This window comes from Uranotaenia lowii, chromosome 3, assembly GCF_029784155.1.
Source record: "Uranotaenia lowii strain MFRU-FL chromosome 3, ASM2978415v1, whole genome shotgun sequence".
Taxonomy (NCBI): domain Eukaryota; kingdom Metazoa; phylum Arthropoda; class Insecta; order Diptera; family Culicidae; genus Uranotaenia; species Uranotaenia lowii.
The window spans coordinates 107,386,337-107,406,334 of NC_073693.1; the positions used below are offsets into that span (position 1 = coordinate 107,386,337).

A 19,998-nucleotide genomic window follows, 5' to 3' on the forward strand; every position below is an offset into this window, starting at 1 on the left:
GTGGGTGGATGTGTGTGTGTGTGTGTGTGTGTGTGTGTGTGTGTGTGTGTGTGTGTGTGTGTGTGTGTGTGTGTGTGTGTGTGTGTGTGTGTGTGTGTGTGTGTGTGTGTGTGTGTGTGTGTGTGTGTGTGTGTGTGTGTGTGTGTTGTGATAAAAATTTCAATCCAACTGTCATCGTCGTTGCTTCGCATAAGCATATTTTTCTATATGTTGTTGACTTAAATACGCATCATATGCTTCTTTTATTTATCAAGCTAAAAAAAAGCACTCGCAAATTGCATCGATCGGGAACCTTAAATTCATAAAAATAATATTTGTTCATACGCTTGTGATCTTAATTTTGCCATTTTTTTCACGCGGAAAAGGAATGTTCGATGAAACATCAATAAGAAGTCACATAAACGCAACCAATTTGCAAACCATAGCTTGTGGGCAGTGGTGGGCCACATTTTGTAGGTTATCTTAGACCACCTATATTTTTATGTTTATATACACATTTAGAACTTAAATTACGATTTCCCTTTCTGTAAAGTATTCTTATGCCAAATGAAGAGTTATAAAAAATATTTTGTCCATCATATGTATAGAATGTTGCCAAAACGTTCGCCTGCTAGGTTTTTAAGTTTTTTCGATCATACGCAACTATCTGTTTTATTTCATAATCTGAAATTGCTTGAAAATAAAGAAATGAATTATGAAAGCACAGTTTTGGGTCAACTGATAAACTTTGCATGTTATTTGGACAATTTGGATTTAGTGGCCCACAATTCTCCACCGTTTGTCAAAATAGCTCTTTAAAAAACAGTCAGAACTTGCTGAAAAAAAACCTTTTCAAAAATAAAAAATAAATGATACCTTGAAAATGTGATAAAATGAAAGTTTTTTATTTTCATTTTATCTTTTATAATATAAAAGTTATGGAACAAAGAAAATAGTGACCCATGATTCCCCACTCCCCCATATTTAAAAGGTTTCATTATTTTTCAGTGTAAAATTTTCTATTCTTTAAAAACCAATTCTCTACAACGCGTCCGAAGACATGATTTTGGTGCAATGCATTATGTAAATCATAGTGAATTATTTTTGGATTTATATTCGATGAAATTGCTGTTTTGAGTCTTTATCAATGGTTATTAGACCGCTGCAAGCCTTGTATGAAAATTTCCAATTTTTAAATTTTTACACCTCCCTTAACTTTTTTTGGTTGTTTTTGCTACCAGAAATAGCAATACAATTTTTTGAAGCGATCCATCCAGTCTTGAATAAGCGCAACGAGTTTTAATGTTGTATGGAAATTTATATGGAAAAACAAAAGAAAAATATTAAAAAATCTCCAAGAGATGTACTGCGAGTTTCTAAAAATATAACTTTGGATGAAAAATATTGCTTGATTCTTGTTGTAACATTCATGTGAACAAAGCACAAACGTAACTTGTATCTCAGTAAAGATATTGAATGTTATACATTTTTTTTTGTTTCAAAATAATCTAATTGATTTTAACCTTTTTGACTGCTTAATTGAAAGCTGTGTAACCGTAGGATGAGAATAAAAATTCTCAAAAAAAAAATGTTTTGCAATTGCCAGAATTTTTGTTGATTTTTATAATCTTTGCAAAAACATTTCATGAAATTATGAAAAGCTCTAGCAAGTAAAGTCTGCCTTTTTAAGTACTTTTCAATGGATTCAGTTTTTTTTTTAATTTTGAAATGTTTATAACTTTTTTCATGAAATGCTTAGCTGCTTGTCATGTTAGCAAAAAATGAAGCTTGAGAATAGTTAAAACCAAAATTCAAAGACCGAGTTTATTTCGAGCTTATTTGAATTTTCTGGGCGATTTAATGTGCTTTTTTTCATACAAATTTCCATACAAAATTGAAACGCTTTGCGCTGATTCAGAAATCAACCAAATTATCTCAAATTTTGCACTGATGCTTGGTGGCCAAAAAGGCATCGAAAAAACATATGGGAGCAAAAAGTCGTTTTTGCAGCGGTCTAATGGTTATATTTTAACTTCACTTCCAGAAATGCATCATCAAGACAAAATGCTTTAAAAGTTTTGAATGTCCAATTACTAAGAAATGAGCTATCAGCATCTCATTTCTAAAAGAACTAAGCATTAGTTTATGCATTGAATGATCATGTTTAAAATAATTAAATCGCTTGTTCTAGAGTGGCTTAAATTACTTCAGCATTTTTTCAAATGTGATACAAACTTTCCACCCAACCCAACCAACACATTCCATACGCTTTACCTAGTTGGTTGGTAGGGGCTAGCAGTAGCAGCACGAGCCACACGACGAATGTTACGACCAGAGAGAAAAATTGAGAGCGAAAAATGTCCTTAACCTTGGCAGAATCGCAGTCCCGCTTCCATTCGTTCAAACTCTCTGTTTGCAACCTTCGGTATGAATGAGGAGCGGTAGAATGAAGGACTAAAAAATCATCTCTCGTAAAGCTGCAGCAGCGAATACCATACAAGCAGTCAAGAAACGGCAGAATGACTGCGACCGTTTCGCATTCAACTGAATGCTTATGGCTGTGGAAGTCAATCGGCGCACATTCGTTCGTTCACGCAGTCACAGTCAGAATGCGATCCCTTACCAAGCCCTGAGCAAAAGCTGTACAAATTTTTACATTTTTCGATGCCATAAAAAACTTTACTTAGTATGACGGATTGGCTTAATGATATCACCTACAAACTTTATATTGCTTTCATTATAATATACCAACTCTGTTGGTGTATAAATATTTCTCGGGCAATCACCAAATGTTTAAAAAAAAATATTTTTACAATTAAGTTAGCTGTCTGGGGCTAAATGCAACAAAATGCAAATCGGAACTAAATCTCATGAATCGCGTTTCCATATGCTGGAATATGATTGTTTGCATTATGCGTTAGCTAACATTAAAATTTCATCCATTCTAACATTTATTTTCATGATTTGAGCTAAAAGAATATTTTGTAGTATTTTATACCCCTAAATGTATGCAGCAGATTAACACTTTTTTATAAAAACATTTTTGTCAGAAAAAATTGAAAATTTGATTCGCACAAAACCAAAAATTATTGCAATTGGTGCTTTATGCGTTTTGACATCACAAATGTATCAAAAACTTTAAATTTTCAGACGTTTTCATTTGATTTTTCATTAATTACAGAGTTTTTTGCAACTTACCCCTTTTTCTTAGTAGGATAAAAATCGCATGTTTTTGTAAATTTAAAAATAACTGGTGAAACCAATAATTTTTCTGACTACGTCAGTTTGGTGTCCCATCAACCTTAAAACTTTTGATGTACAGGAGGTACGATTATCTGTAAGCGTTAAGATTTTAGAAGCCATTGAAGTTGAAAATTGTTGCATGTTGCCCCAGTTGACGGTATATTTCAAACTTCAAAACCTCTAGGTATGAGCCGTTCCAAAAAATAAAATTACCATCAAGAAAAACATTTACCAAATCTAGCAACCATGTGAGTCTCGAAAACTGGCATCACTTTCAATTTTCCCAGAACCACCGAAAGTTGGGCGGCGGGGGTGGCAAAATGTTCCTCCTGGTTTGATACTTCGAGCATACTCTCCCGCGCGCTTTCCAACCATGTGCATGCTCACGTGTGAGCAAGCATCGTGGGAGAGTTTTTTCTAGCTCTAGCTAGGTTGGGTGTTTTTCTTCTCTGGTTTTCTACTACGACTACAAACATCGAACAATCATCATTGGGGGGTCGGGAAAATTTAACAAACTGTGTTCCGGTAGAGCATCGCGGCGCCCGGCTCTTCTTTCTCCGGCAGCTTATTTTCTCATCTCATTTCGACGTGCGGGGCGCGTGTTGTCTTCTAGCTGCTCCATCCAAAACATACGCGAGATGAGAGCGAAATGGGAACCAGCTCCTACCAGCTAGCAAGGCGAAACATTTTTCATAATTTATTATCGATCGGCGTGTATGGTAACCTGGGTTGCCAGGTGCCCAGATTTGTCTGTAAAACCAAGACTTTTGACCCTTCGTCCAGATATTGGTCAGACACAGATTTTGCCCAGATTTTTTATCAGAGTGCCCAGATTTTACAGACTTTTGAAATTGAGTGATGAAATCAGTATTCATGTGTCGGATTTGATCCTGAAGTGCCAGATTAGACTGAAAATCTCGCTTGTATTCATGGGTATTCGACCAATCATTCATAAACATTTTTTTTGGCATGGTACGTGGTAGGAAACAGTGTTAGTTATGTAGTTCTCAACTCGAAAATAAACCGAATACCCCCCCCCCCCCCTCACACGCATCGAAAAACTTCTTGTTCAGTATCAAATTTGTGATCTTCCTTGTGCACAGACACACACAGACTTTTTTTCAAAATTGCCCAGATTTTTTATCCTCAACACCTGGCATCCCTGATGGTAACCTGCAGCGTTGGTGTTGGTTAAACGACGACGACGACGACGACGACGACGACGACGGTCTCATAGAGACAGCTGCTGCTGTTGCGACGGCGGCACCAATACTCGGTTCCGGCTCTGGCTGGCTGGTGGCCCCCGTCAAAACAGGACACCTTTGGGGATTGCCAATGGATTACGAAACGGGAACGAAATGTTTGAATTTGATTTTTTTCTCAAGCCAGAGAATTCACAAACGTGATGTGCACGTGACTCTGTTACCTCCAATGCCTGCAATCTGTACATGTCTGTTATATTACACTAGCTGACCCGGTGTGCTTTGCAACACCTTTCAAAATCAAATGATATTTTCAGAATTTATTCAAATTTTTATTGTTTTGTTGGCATTATTTTAAATCAAATTTTAACATAATTCATAAGCAACCGCTCTAAAATAAGAGCTGCAGCTGGAGTTTCGAATTGTCACACAAAGATAACTTAAACTAATATTCTGAATATTGATTAATAAATTTGTGTTAAAGATCTGATAATTTTAATATGTATCTTTAAGCCTCGCCATTGAAAAGGAGTGTCTCAAATTAATTATACGCAAACAATCTAACTTATAAAATATGGTTGTTTTTGCTTGTTATATTCTGGATTTATGCTAAAAAACTGATAAGAGCCCCCCTGTCCTTCCCTTCACCTCCTATTTTGCAGAAGATCGTGATCTTTTATTATCATACCCATTTTTGTTCGTTCCCAAAAATCCTCTTATATCAAAGTTTTTAAGATTTACAACAAAATTCATATGATCCCCCTCCTTTCTACTCCTCTCTACCCTGTAATGCGGGTCTATAACAATCGTAGAAACATATCTCGTAACCATATATCTTTCCATGACATATTTGTTTCCATTTGATGGCTTCGTTAGCATAAATTGAGAACTTATGCTAACAAAATTGTATCGGGCTTACCTCCATTCTCCTATTTATGTACCTACTCAGTGAAAGGAGGATGGTGTGTCGGATAATCCAAGAATCATACCAAAATGATTTTCCATGTTAAGTTTTGTCCATTTCTCGGATTTTGTAAAAAAAAAGGTTAAATGTAAGCTTTCCTCTTCCCTTCTTTTATTCCTAATTCTATCATCCCACTGCAAAAAAGGAATTGTTTGACATAAAAAAATCTCGTATTGAACTACCATCCCATGCCAAATTTAATTTTTTATGCGTTGTAAATTCTTGAGTTATGCATAAACTTGAAAGGAAGTACCATCCCCCTTCCGTTTTCCCCATTGAATGGAGGGGTGAGAACTTAATATTCACAAAAGTATTTTTTGTACTCAAATACTTTTTGATACCAAATTTAATTTCATTTGCTCTATTAATTCTCGAGTTATGCAAAAAAATTGTATGGAAGCCCCCCTTTCCCCGTTTATATCTTTCCGCTGGAAAAAGTGAGTCTTCTATTTATAATAGAAACATTTCTCGTATCCAAATACCCTCACATGCCAAATTTCGCTCAATTTGCTCGATCAGCTCTCCAGTTATACTGAAAATTGTAAGGGAGACCTCTTCTCCCCCTTCTCATCCACCTTTTTGAAGGAGTGAGGGAACCAAATATTCTTAAAAGCATTTCTCGTACCCAAATATCGTTCCATGCCAAATTTGGTTCCATTTGCTGTTGTAGTTCTTGAGTTATGCAATAAAAATTGTATCAAACTTCCCTCCCTCTTTCCATTCTCCCCGCTGGAAGAAGGAAGGGGTCTCAAATAATCATTAGAACATGTCACATTCCCAAATATCCGCCCATGCCAAATTTGGTTCCTTTTGCTTGATTCGTTTTTGAGTTACGTAAAAAAATAAAAAGAGGGCCCTCCCCCCTTTATATCTCCCTACTGGAAAGAGGGAGGGGTCTCAAATAATCATAGAAATATTATTCGTATCCAAATACCTTCCCATGCCAAATTTGATTCCATTGGCATTATTAGTTTTCGAGTTATGTAGAAAATTATGAAAGAGGCCCCCTCCCCCTTTCTACTGGAAAGAGGGAGGGGTCTCAAATAACCATTGAAATATTTTTCGTATCCAAATACCTTTCCATGCCAAATTTGGTTCCAATATCTTGATTAGTTTTCGAGTTATATGAAAAATTGTAAGGTAGCCTCCCTCCCCCCCTTCCTATCACCCCACAGAGAGGAGGGTGGGGTACCTTATATTCATGGAAATATTTCTCGTTCCCAAATACCACCCCATGCCAAATTTGATACCATTTGCTTGATTGGTTCTCGAGTTATGCACAAAATTGTCTTTTATTTGGGAGTACCCTCCCCCCCTTCATGAGAGAGGGAGGGATCTCAGACCACAATAGGAACCTTTCCCGGCCTCCAATACCCCCACCTGCCAAGTTTCACGCATATCGGTTCAGTAGTTTTCGAGTCTATAGGGAACAGACAGACAGACAGACAGACAGACAGACAGACAGACAGACAGACAGACAGACAGAAATTCATTTTTATATATATAGATGTCTACAAGGGACAGGATTATTTGAGGTAGGATAGTGGCAGGAAAAAGTATTGCAGAGAACAAGGATAATCCTATCCTATCCTATCCTAAGCTCCCAGGAGTCAATGTCAATGTATCGCGCGTGGCAGTAGTGCAGAGATGCACCCGTCGAAACTTGGAAAATCACCGGTAGCGGAAGGAGCAGCGAGTCCGTATTTTCCAGGAAAAAAGCGCCGCTTTGAGGAGGAGGAGCTTGAAGAGCAGGAGCAGCTTCATCGTTCTAAAGGAAACACGAAAGTTCTATCAGAAGCTCAACGCATCCAGCAAAGGCTTCATGCCGGAAGCCGGAATATGACGGGATAAGGACGAAGGCGTCCTGACTGACAAGCTTGAGGTGATCAAAAGTTGGAAGCAGCACTTCGATGAACACGGAAGGAAGCCATTCACTATCTGAATAGCAACAGGTTGGATAGCAAGGATGGCATCGCAGTTGAACTTACCAAAATGGGCCCGGACAAGTTGGCCGATTGTCTACACCAGTTGATGGTCCGGATCTGGAACACAAAACAGCTACCGGAGGAGTGGAAGGAAGGGGTAATATGCCCCATCTACAAGAAGGGCGACAAATTGGACTGTGAGAACTACCGAGCGATCACTGTCCTACCTACAAACTTTTGTCCCGAATCCTATTCCGCCGTCTAACGCCACAGATCTTCAAATTATGGCAAATTCTTCAAAAATGCCGTGAACCGTCCCTACGAGCCATCTTTTTATCGATTTCAAAACCGCATACGACACGATCGACCGTGACGAGATATGGAAAACTATGGACGAGCACGGCTTAGAAGGGTTATATCCAAGTAAATATCTAACATAACTTAAATTTTTCAACCAGCAAGTTTAATGTCTGTTTATCCGACAAAGAGTACCCTCTCATGTCATCCATAATAAGAAGAGTTGAATAATCCAGAATAGATTATCCCAAAATTGCACATTGTCTTGGATTCTGGAGACTCAACAGCATGGTTGGTCGATGAAATGAAAAAGTACTCTGTAAGCATGGTAAGAGTGTAAAAAATTCAGTGGACGCCCTCAACAGCTTACGGGGGCACTTGGAAAGTCACCGGGTTCCTCCCAACGAAATAGACTTACCTACCTACCCTACATTGCAGTTGCAGAAGTATGCATGAAGCAGAATTTCTTTATATTCAGGGGTAAGTTTTTTAAATAAACCTTTGGCCTTAGCATGGGCAGCAAACTATCTCCACTTTTGGCTGAAGTTTTCATGAGCGACTTGGAAGCAGATTTGGAGAAAAGAGGAAGATTTTTCCCACGTGTCTGGTGGCGCTACGTCGATGACATCCTTGCCTCGGTAAAGGAGCGTTATCCCACGCAGACATTAGAGCTTCTAAACTCCAAACACAGGTCGATAAAATTTACTGTAGAAAAAGAAGTTGATCTCTTAATCTCAAGGAAAGAGGACAACACCATCAAATTCGGAATTTATCGGAAACCAACCTCAACCGACCGATACATAACAGCCGATTCCAACCCCTTTGGTGCGCAAAAATAAGCCGCTTTCCATTCCATGGCGCACTGCCTGTACAATATCCCTATGGAAAAGGCAGAATTTAAAGAGGAAAAGCATACAATCCTTGAGGCAGGTTTTTTAGACGGTTTTGACAACGAATTTGTCCTCAAAATTCTCCGGAAACATGCCCGAAAAAAGTACCGAAGTGATGCAACCACCTTCAGGCCAGAGAAGGAAGAGCCCTATGGAGTCAGCCTGCCGTTCCACCCTAAACTAACTAATGGGTTCACAAAAATCCTTTCTCAACATGGTCTGAAAACAGCATACAAGAGCGGCAACACCCTCAAGGATCGGTTAGTCTCCTTGAAGGATAAGATCCCGCAAGATGAGAAATCCGGAATTTATTAAATTTCCTGTGAAAGTTGCCCAGCTGTTTACATTGGCCAAACTCATCGAAAATTTAAAGTTCGACTTGAAGAACATAGAAATGCGGTAGACAACAACAGGGTCAATGAATCTAGCGTAGCCACCCACGCAACGGAAATGGGTCACTCCATAAACTGGGAAAAAGTGATCTATAGGATATGTGTAAGAAAAGCCTCACATTTGAACGCATGGGAGTCGATGTTCTTTAGTACTTCCGAGAACCTGCTAATGAAGGAAGATGACCCACCAATTATGTCGCCGCTTTTCACCTTCACCAAAAGAAAAAAAAATTACAAAGGAACCATCCTTCGACGAATATTACGACACTTTTAGTATGATCCTGCCAGTAATTTCTTCGTGTGATCAGTCGGACATCGTCCTGTAGATGGGCAACATCGAGCCCGAAACTGGTCGACAAAAAAGGTAATTTTGAATACTTTTTTCCGTTTGTAAGAACGTCAAGTGTCGTGTCCTGTAATACGTCGTGTGTTAATTGTGAAACTCTCAGATCTAGAAAAAGTATCAATCATGTGTCTGTTATTTTTTTTATATTTTTTTTTACCGGATTTTGCTCAAATGTTTTCACCTTATTTGCGAAGAAAAATTTAAATTTCGTTATCACTATAATTTAAATTGCGTCCAAAATCAGTTTTTTTTAACAAATTTTATCCAAATAAATTGGCTGAAATGTTTCGATGAAAAAAAAAAAAATTGATTTTCTTCTTGATTTTAATTGAAGAATCCCCAAATTTGCTTGAATATCGCCCAGATTTTGGCTTATAAACTTTGAAACCGAATGCCCGGATTTTGAAAGGTTTTATAAATCAAATAGCCCGGATAATTTTTATTTTATTTATATAAACATATCTTAAACTAAACATGTATTAATTTCTAGAACTACGTTGTCTATTTTTTGAATATGTCTTTGAAAATGTTTAAGTTAAAATCGTTCGACACTTCATTGAAAACAATACATACAACAGTTAGGTATACAGAGAATGATTTGGTGTGACTGTTTTTTGTTTTTCTGGATTTTTAACATTTTCGTGTTATTCTTCTTCTCGTTGTGCGAAGGCAGACTGTACTGTATCCACAGAAAGTTCTGTTAACGAAATCGTCTAGCTGGCACGTGAATGTTAATGTTTTGCAGCAGTTGGCGCTGTTTATGTTGTTCGTTAACAAGTCAAAGACGAACATTCTTTGAATGTCTCCCGCTATAAGTGCGGAAAAATATCTGATAAGCTTATGATTTCAATCAATTCAATCATTTCCGATGTTCCGGTTCGAAATTAAAAAAAAAAATTGTTGCCTGTGATCGGATTCTCGAATCTGTATCCAATTTATTATTCTTGATTTTCATTGACACTAAATCCTGATTCGAATCTTGGTTTTGCATTTGAAACCTAAAAGATTCATTATCCATGTTCGAAACTGAGCGTACCGGAATATTAAAAAACCGTTCGACGGTTATCCAGAACTGAAATATCAGAGTTTTATCATTCGAAATTTTCATTCAGATTCAATAGTTGAAGAATAGAATATAGAAATTCGTAATTCATAGAAGAGATTTCTGGTAATATAGTCATAAAATTCTTCTCGGTTAATAATTCTTCGGATTTTTTTTGGGAGTGTAGATTTAGAAATCGATTTCAAATTAGGAATTCAGAACCACTATTATGAAATAGAATCTGAATTCATTTTCAAGATTGCGTTACACAGGATTTTAATAATGAAATAAATTACTAATGATAATTTTTGGTTGATAAAATAATATAATTGATAAAATAATATATTTTATTGGATTGTTGTTTAACATTATTTAAATGGAAAATACTTCAAAAACAGAGATTTATACTAAAATCTGAATGTATAGAGTTTACAAGAGTTGAAGATAATTCAGATTTCAACCCCAAACTTTATCTTTTACTTTTATTCCTTGAATCTTAATATTTTAGTGTTGTTTAAAAATAACACTCATCAAAATCCAAATATCTCGTAAACGCTTGGATATTTCTAAGTGATGTATTGACAAAAAGTATTCTAGAAATGAATAGAAATTTGCCCATGGTATTTTTTATTACGATTTTCTAATGTATGTCTGAGAAATCTAACAAAGTATGCAAAAAAACTGCAAAATCTATTTTATTTTATTTTTTTTTGAAAAAAGTAGTTTTTGGAAAATCACTCTTTTTATTTAATCGGATCAAGAAGTGGTCAACATAAATTCGCCGTATTTTTTCTAACCATTCATATAAAAACCCTGAACACCCCTCATTTTGTAGGTGTGGGTGTGTAGAATGATGCTTCTATTGGGCAAGAGGAGCTACGAATCAGAATTTTGTACATGCGTCGTGAAAATCCAAATTATACGCACGCAAAAATAGCAAAATGGTTCAATGGTGCGAAATCAACCGTCGCCAAAGTAATATAATTGTTCGCGGAACGGATTTCGACAACTAGGAAGCCGGAATCTGCTGTCAAACGAAAGTCTCAATTTGGACTAGGTCGACCGGAATCTTAAATAAGTATATTTTCCGTCTTTTATGCAAATTGAACTTAAAAATGGAAGATACTTTAATTTTTTTAATAAACAAATCATCTTTTTTTTTTTTTTAATGTCTTTATTATAGAGATTTTCAGCTTTCAGCTGGTTCATCTCTTAAACAAATCATCGATTTCCACACAATTTATTTTGATCACTTTTTGACCTGAACAAATTCGAACAAATTTTTAATCTTAATCACTCACAAACACTTTCCTGCACCCAATTAAAAGGGTTTGGAAGAAATTTGCACGATCGTATTGAAATTAAATAAGAATTTATGAAATTATTTTTCAACTTTGATGGGCCATAACTTTACCACACTGGAAACTTTTAGCACTTATTTTCGAAAGTACGTAATGATTTTAAATGAATAATTGTTAATATAAAGCAACTAAATCCAAATATTGAGATACTCTTAGTATCGCTTTTTTAAATTATTCTTTATGTATTCATTTTTCAAGCAAAAATGATACAGGAAAAATTTTGCTACCAAAACCACCAGCAATGAGGCAGCTCTTCACAATTTTCCATATGTTTCTCAAAAAAATTGTAATTTTCGTTAAAACCTAACAGTATGGAGATAAAATTCTTAAAATTTGAAAAAAAATAACCTGATCTTTTTTAAAATATGAAATATAATATAAAAACTGATATTTTTTTTCATTAACTCCCCTTTGACGCTGAACGCCTTATATAGAGCTTAGTTCATTTAGAAATCGGACACTTTATTTGCTGCTAAAATATTTCATAGTTATCGGACATTTTTTGACAGCAATTTTTTTGCTTGTAAAAAGTACTATCCGACCGTTTTTTTTTTAATTTAAAATTACCGCGATTTCGAGATATTTACGAAGCAAGAGGAAAAGAAAAAAATATGATGCATAGTGCATCCATCAAATTTTAATCGATTTAATTAAATCCTATATCACATCTTATTGTGGCAAGGTCCTTTGCAGATTAAAGTATGTGTTGGTTGTTGGTTGGACTCTGCTCCCGTCGACAAAAAAAAACAACATTTTTCAAAGCAAAAACTTTGGTTTTCGATGTTTTTAAATGTCTAGAAAAGTATTCTTTTGTGTATCTTTCGACCGATCATACTTGAAGTTTAATCTCATGATAGTTTTGCTTCATTTTTGCAAGATTTTGCTTGCAGACATTCTTCTAAAAAATTTTTTAAAGTAGCACAAAAATAATAAAGTTTTGTAAATATCAAAACAGCAGAATCGACTAAATTGCCCTCAGTTTCTTTCAATAGAGAACTTTTGGACCAAAAAGTAGTTGAAAATGAAGGATCAGGATGCAACCACCCAAAATACAGATTTGACGTAGTATAATTGGAAAAAAACTTATCAATAACATGACTGAAAAAAGTATGCGCCAGGCGATGGAAGATACCAAGAATAAAGTAGAAATATTTTTTCCAAAAAAAAAACGATAAACATTTGTTTTGAATTTTTTAAGATTAGGGTAGATACTCTAGATTTCGACAGGAGCTAGTTTTCGATAAATTTTTAATGAAAGGCTTATCTTTCTATTTGGTGGCTCAAGCTATCTATGTTCATATTTTTCTATTTTTGTTCTCCCAGTTTAGTACCTACCTTTATTTCCTTCATAAAAAGTATCTCGATCAAACGAATAGTTTTTAGATTCACTTTCATAACTCTACCATTTCTAAATGAACTAAGCTTTATCATCCATTTTTTTTTATCATTCTTTCTTTACCATCCAGTTGACTCTATCTAGATTCTAGGCTTATAGAATACTACCACTGGGATACTGGTCCACGTCGTAAAAGGCGACTTATCCAGTACTTCCCATATGCGTTAGTCATTCTCAAATGCGACTATCACATTGGGAGGGGGGAAAACTTGGCTTGGGATTTTGAAGTTCTAAGCCAAGTTTTCTTCAGGGAGGATTCACCAATTGTGCTTATTGCTATTAATGCGCATGCACGAGTTGAATTCTCCTAAATTTTGTAAACACCCGCTTCAGGGTGGTTCTGTGCCTGTGGGCCCCAAAGTGGGGGTAGGAGGGTGTATAATAATCCTACCTTAAGCAGAACGTTGTTAAGGTCTGCACTATAGCCAGGCACTGGTGCAAAGGGCCGTATTTTTCCTGGCAACTCGTGGGATTCAGATTATACACACGATTTTTAAATTTTCATCCTGTATGGGATACCCCGCTTCATGCGTCGATATGAAGGTGCAGAGGTTCTTGTGTGTGATGGAAATATGTGTGGAATTCTTTGATAGAAATGCTTTCTATTAAGGTTGCACAGATAAATCTGCAGCACAAAAGAACCGCTACACTTAACTTATGTCGTTTAATCCTTAATGGAACTGCATCAATCGCCTTGGTGCAAGAACCCTATTTCCGAAATGGAACTTTTTACTTAGGGAATTTGCTCAAACCAAACTTTACTGTGTTCAGTGTAATTGGAATGACTAATGCCCGAATAATGCCTCGTGCATGTATATTGATAAACAATTCTTTAAATGCAACACTTATACCCAATCTAACAACAAGAGATATTTGCGTCGTTCAGGTTTCGCTGCCTGATAGAAAATACGTCTACTGTTCAGCATACTTACCATATGAACAATCATCCCCTACGGATGATTTAAAAAATGTCATTTCATTCTGTGAATCACAAAATACACCTCTTGTAATAGGCTGTGATGCCAATGCTCATCATTTTGTATGGGGTAGCTCAGATATCAATCTGAGAGGCTCAAATTTAATGGAATATTTAAGCAGCACTGATTTAGAAATTCTAAATGTAGGAAATAAACCAACTTTTGTTAGGTGTGACAGAGAAGAGGTGATTGACATCACACTTTGTTCTAGAACAATTTCTCAGGTAATTTCAAATTGGCATGTGCCTAACGAAGAATCGATTTCTGACCACAGGTTTATCTATTTTGAACACTCAGGTGAGTTTTTAGAAACAATTACATTCAGAAATCCAAGAACAACTAATTGGGACCTTTATTTGGAGCATATTGCTATTAAATTTCATGGATATACACCTGAAATTACTACTCCTTCTGAGTTGGATGAAGTGGTTGCAAAAACCACCGAAATTATTTTAAATTCTTATGAAGAAGCGTGTCCCGTACGAACGTTGAAATTCAACAAAAACAGTACACCATGGTGGAACTCAAATCTCAGTAAATTACGAAAAAACTGCAGACGCTCTTGGAACCGAAGGCGCACGGAAGGTTTTGATGCCTTCAAGTTGGCTCGCAGAGCTTACCGGAAAGCAACAAGAGCTGCCGAACGCTCAAGTTGGCAGAGCTACTGCACAAACATTTCAAGCTTGCACGAAGCAAGTAGGTTAAATAAAGTCTTAGCCAAATCAAAAGATTATCAGGTTTCATACCTTAAAACCCCTAGTGGTGATTATACATCAAACGACGAAGATACATTAAGTTGTCTATTCAATACTCACTTTCCAGGATGTGTTGATCAAGATTCATCGATAGAGCCTGAGTTCTTTTCTGGCAGTCTAGATTCCTTGCATTTTGCTCGGAAAATAGTTACTACAGAATCGATCAAATGGGCAATCGATGGTTTTGCTCAATACAAATCTCCTGGAAGTGACGGTTTATTTCCAGTTTTGCTTCAAAAAGGTTTCGATCATTTCAAACACATATTAAGAAAAATAATGATAAGCAGTTTTGCTCATGGATATATTCCTAAACTTTGGCGGCAGATAGCCGTGAAATTCATCCCTAAAGGGGGACGATCATCATACGACGAAGCCAAAAGCTTTCGTCCTATTAGTCTAAGTTCATTTCTATTAAAAGCACTTGAACGTTTAATTGATCATCATATCAGGCAAGAATGCCTTGTCCAACATCCGCTTAATGCGACACAACATGCATACCAAACAGGAAAATCAACATTAACTCTTCTGCACAACGTAGTACATAATATTGAAAATAGTTTTTCACAGAAAGAATCATGTCTAGGAGCATTTCTAGACATAGAAGGAGCATTTGATAATGTCTCGTTTACATCAATAATGGATGCGGCACTACTTCATGGAGTGCCTATTGTTATAACTAACTGGATTAGCGCAATGCTAAGTAACAGGAACCTTCATTCGTCTTTAAGACAGGCTTCAATAACAAAAGTTAGCACACGTGGTTGCCCACAGGGAGGTGTACTATCACCTCTTTTGTGGAACCTAGTTGCAGACGGTTTGTTGAGAAAACTCAATGACCGTGGAATACCAACCTATGGATTCGCAGATGATTATCTTCTGCTGGTAAGAGGTTTGTGCATAAGCACATTATTTGATATAATGCAACAAGCTCTGCGCTCTGTTGAACGATGGTGTTCTCATGTAGAACTTTCAGTTAATCCTCTAAAAACTAACATTGTTTTATTTACTAAAAAACGTATCACCCGCGGGGTGCGCCCTCTGCTGTTTTATGGTTCCGAAATCACCGTGTCTAATCAAGTTAAATATTTGGGTGTCATTCTTGACTCCAAATTAAACTGGTCTGATCACATCGAATTCAGAATCAAAAAAGCATGCATGGCCTTCGGACAATGCCGACGTGCAATCGGAAAAAACTGGGGACTCAAACCTAGACATATTCACTGGATTTATTCCACAATAGTAAGACCAATTCTGGCCTATGGGTGTCTAGTGTGGTGGCAGAAAGGAGAAGTTGCAACAGTTCGGACTAAACTAAATCACCTTCAAAGAATGTGTCTTTTGGGGATGTCCGGATCGTTCACTACAACTCCTACTGCAGCACTAGAGGCTCTGTTTTCTATCAAACCTCTACACTTGTTCCTAAAACAGGAAGCCTTCTCATGTGCTTTTCGTCTACAGGCAGTTGGTCTCTGGCTGTCAGGAAATATCGAAAGATCATCGAGTCATACAAATGTGTGGCCTGAATTAGTTAGATTAAACAAGTTTAATCTAGCGCCAAACGATTTAACACTCTCGAGTAGTTTTCCCTACATGGGGTTTAAAGTCAAATTTCCTTCTCCTCAAGAATGGTTATCAGGTTTCGTAGAGGACCAAATGTCCTCTCATATTGTATTCTATACTGACGGTTCATTATCAAACGGCCGTGCAGGTGCAGGAATTTACTGTCACGAGTTGAACATAGAATATGCTCAACCTCTAGGAAAATATTGTACAGTCTTTCAGGCTGAGCTATATGCTATTATGTATGGAGTGCAAATTGCACTTCAAAAGAAGATTATGTTCAGAACAATTTATTTCTGTTCAGATAGCCAAGCAGCTATCAAATCACTCAGTGCTTCCAGTTCTAGATCAAAACTGGTAATCGCATGCCGGAAAGCAATCGAAGAACTTGCTGAAGGCAATGGATTAAACCTTCTATGGGTACCCGGACATAAGGGAATTTTTGGAAACGAATGCGCCGACGAACTCGCTAGAGCTGGGTCGGAAAAGGAATTTTACGGACCAGAGCCGGCTGTCCCAATATCACCATGTTGGTTCAGAAACCAAATTCAAACTTGGTCCTCTAACCAGCATGAACGATACTGGGAAGAGTTGGACACTTGTCGTCAAACTAAATTATTTTTAGAAAAACCATCTCCAATCATATCGAGTTACTTATTAACTTTAAATAAATTTCATTGCAGCATCTTGATCAGAGCACTCTCCGGTCATTGTAAACTCAACTATCACATGCACAACATTCAGCGTGCTGAATCTCCAGTATGTGGTAGTTGTGAATCAGATGTGGAAGATCCCTTCCATCTTATATGTAACTGTCCCTCATTTGCCAGACTACGTTTTCGTACTCTGGGATCTTACGCTTTAAGCGAATCTGAGTTTAAGAAATTAAACTTAAAAAACATTCTATCATTCCTTACCGAATGTAGAAAAGAGCTTTAATGCTAATAATCCCTAGTGGAAAGGCTTTATGCCATCTTAAATAGATTGAATTTATTTCTTCCTTTTATAGGTTTTTCAGGTTTCTCAGGTAAATGATGAAATCTTGGATAAAAAAAGGCTAGGCACAATTTTCCCGTATGTTTGGATAACGTGCCGCTATTAAGCCTACCCCTATTCTGATACCTGAGATACTCTAGATTTCGACAGGAGCTAGTTTTCGATAAATTTTTAATGAAAGGCTTATCTTTCTATTTGGTGGCTCAAGCTATCTATGTTCATATTTTTCTATTTTTGTTCTCCCAGTTTAGTACCTACCTTTATTTCCTTCATAAAAAGTATCTCGATCAAACGAATAGTTTTTAGATTCACTTTCATAACTCTACCATTTCTAAATGAACTAAGCTTTATCATCCATTTTTTTTTATCATTCTTTCTTTACCATCCAGTTGACTCTATCTAGATTCTTTCTTTATTTTATTATTTTCAAGGCCTCATTCATATTGTGATATTTTCACTACGGAAGGCCTCATTCATATGAGCTCTTAATTTACAAGTCTATGGGACACTCAATGAAATGTATATAGTTTAACGTGACCGTGTTTTTGACTTCTTTGAATGTTGTTTATGTATAAAAAGCATAAAACTGCCCCTTGCACACTGCCATGGCTTGAGAAACACCATGCTTGTTTTCCTTTTACTGAGAATATGAAGCAAATGCAATTTGATCAATATTTAGTTTTAAACGCTCTTTGAGTTTAAGTTGTAGTTTCCATTTTCTAAACAATCTTTCCAGTTAAAAATTACCAAATTCACAGCAGGTTCCGTAGAGTCTTGTATCTTGGATATTCGTCGCTTTTGTAGGGTACCTACCTGGTGAACTCGGGCCGCAATGAAACTGGTTGAACCGATTTTGACGGTCGCCATAGAAGCATGTTTCACAATGTACACAGCATCCAAGCTGTCTCCGTCTTCTTTCATAGGTCGATCAACCTAAACGGTGCATCGTTTCTGGTTGCTCCACTTGGCTGCTGCTGGGGCTCTCTCCCTGGTGTTGGTTCGCTGTTGTGGAGTTCTGCTGGCTGCCTGGCTGACTGCCCCAATGTTGTTGTGTCCTAGGATTCCCATGTATGGATGTTTGTATGTTTGGTAGGTGGGGAAACCGGCGAGACGGAGACCGACCCTCCCATCATCATCATCATCATCGCCGTCACCATAAGCTACTCCACTCGAGCAATGTTCGCGCTGTTTCGGTATTGGTGTACGAATTGATAGTGGGCCCACCATCGTCGTCGTCGTTTACGTCGCGTCGTCACCCAGCGAGCAAAAGATGTTCCAAAGATGTTTGCAGCAGCTGAACTGAACGGTACCGTCGTTGTCGTCCGTCGTCGTCAGTACTGGCTCGACCTAGCTGGTTGTTGGATGGGCAGCGGTTCTCTCTCCTGTATCATAGAGTCTACATGCATTCGCGCGATTCGATTTGATTTGATTTTCACCTTCTCTTGGATAGCTGAATTAGCAGCAGCAGAAAGGCAGTGTATGGAAAAGTATCTTTTTTTCTCGTCTCGGGTGATTGTCGGGGGCTCTGGAAAATGTATGCAAAAAAGTGAATTATCTGTGAAGCGGTTCTAGCGACTTTTCCGGCGTTGGCAGAAGATTGCTGCAGAAGGATAACTTTTGACTACTGGCACAGGTAGTTGGCAAGAAGTTGTTGGTGGATCCGTTAAGATCGCTCAATTAGATCCCAGCAAGCGAGTGAGTGGGTGGAGTTTGGGAGGGCTGACCGTGGTCTATATATTGGTGCGGAGTTGTACGGAATATCTGGGTTTTGCGGCGATCCGGGATTTCGGTTGAAGAAGAAAAATAGTAGAATCGGTTTACAGACAACACCTGGTCCAAGGGTGTCTGGAAGTGACATTTTTGCGTGTGCTTCACGGTGGGTTCTCCACACTAGATTCTCACTATATGTGTGTGCTGTGTGCAGTTTCTAGTCAAGGTGCTTCCCTTGGAAAGTTGCACTCTGTGCTGCTGGGTTGAGTGAAGGGGGAGGAATTGAACAGGGAAGAAGACAAGAAGAAAACACATAACAAGGCGCTGAAACGACCGACTACGAACGGTTGTTGTGGAAGGATTAACCCCTGCAGCGGATATCGCTATTAGTTGACCATCGATTTCCAAATTCGCTAAATGGTGCTGGCCAATTTTGACATCCCAGTTTGGTCGAGAGCTCGATATGTGTATACAAATATTTAGACATACAATAAGCACAAATATGCAAAAGTGAAGATTTTTTACTGCTGCTCTGCCCTGTCTCTATGATATCTACATATACACACGTCTCGGGCAGACTGGTACGTCACACATTAGCGACAGAAAAGGGGCTCCCAAAGGAGGAGGAAAACGGCCAAGGCGTGGGCAGAAGCAGAAGACGGAGGAGCTGGATGAACCAGCAGCAGCAGAGAGACCATTCAGAGTCGCTCTCCAGTGTTGTTTTGTGTGTATATTATCTTTAGCAGCAGAGCTCGACTCGACTGCTTCTCCGGGAGTTTGGAATAGTGCGTGAAGAGTAGTACGGAATCGAAATTCCGGTGAAGTGCTGCTGCTATAGAGATAGCTACAGCGATTATCTCCAGCAGCGAAGAAGGGGTCCGGTGCAAGAACTGCATCACACCAACACCTAGGATTTCGACGACGACGACGACGTCGGTCGTTCAAGTTTCAAGGTAAATTTCT

General features: G+C 37.7%; 1 protein-coding gene across 1 annotated transcript in view; it reads right to left on the reverse strand.

Annotated features, from left to right (window-relative positions):
- The window catches only part of LOC129757474 (ankyrin repeat domain-containing protein 11), a 452,887-nt gene that overhangs the window by 196,618 nt on the left and 236,271 nt on the right, over window positions 1–19,998 (reverse strand). The window lies entirely within an intron of this gene.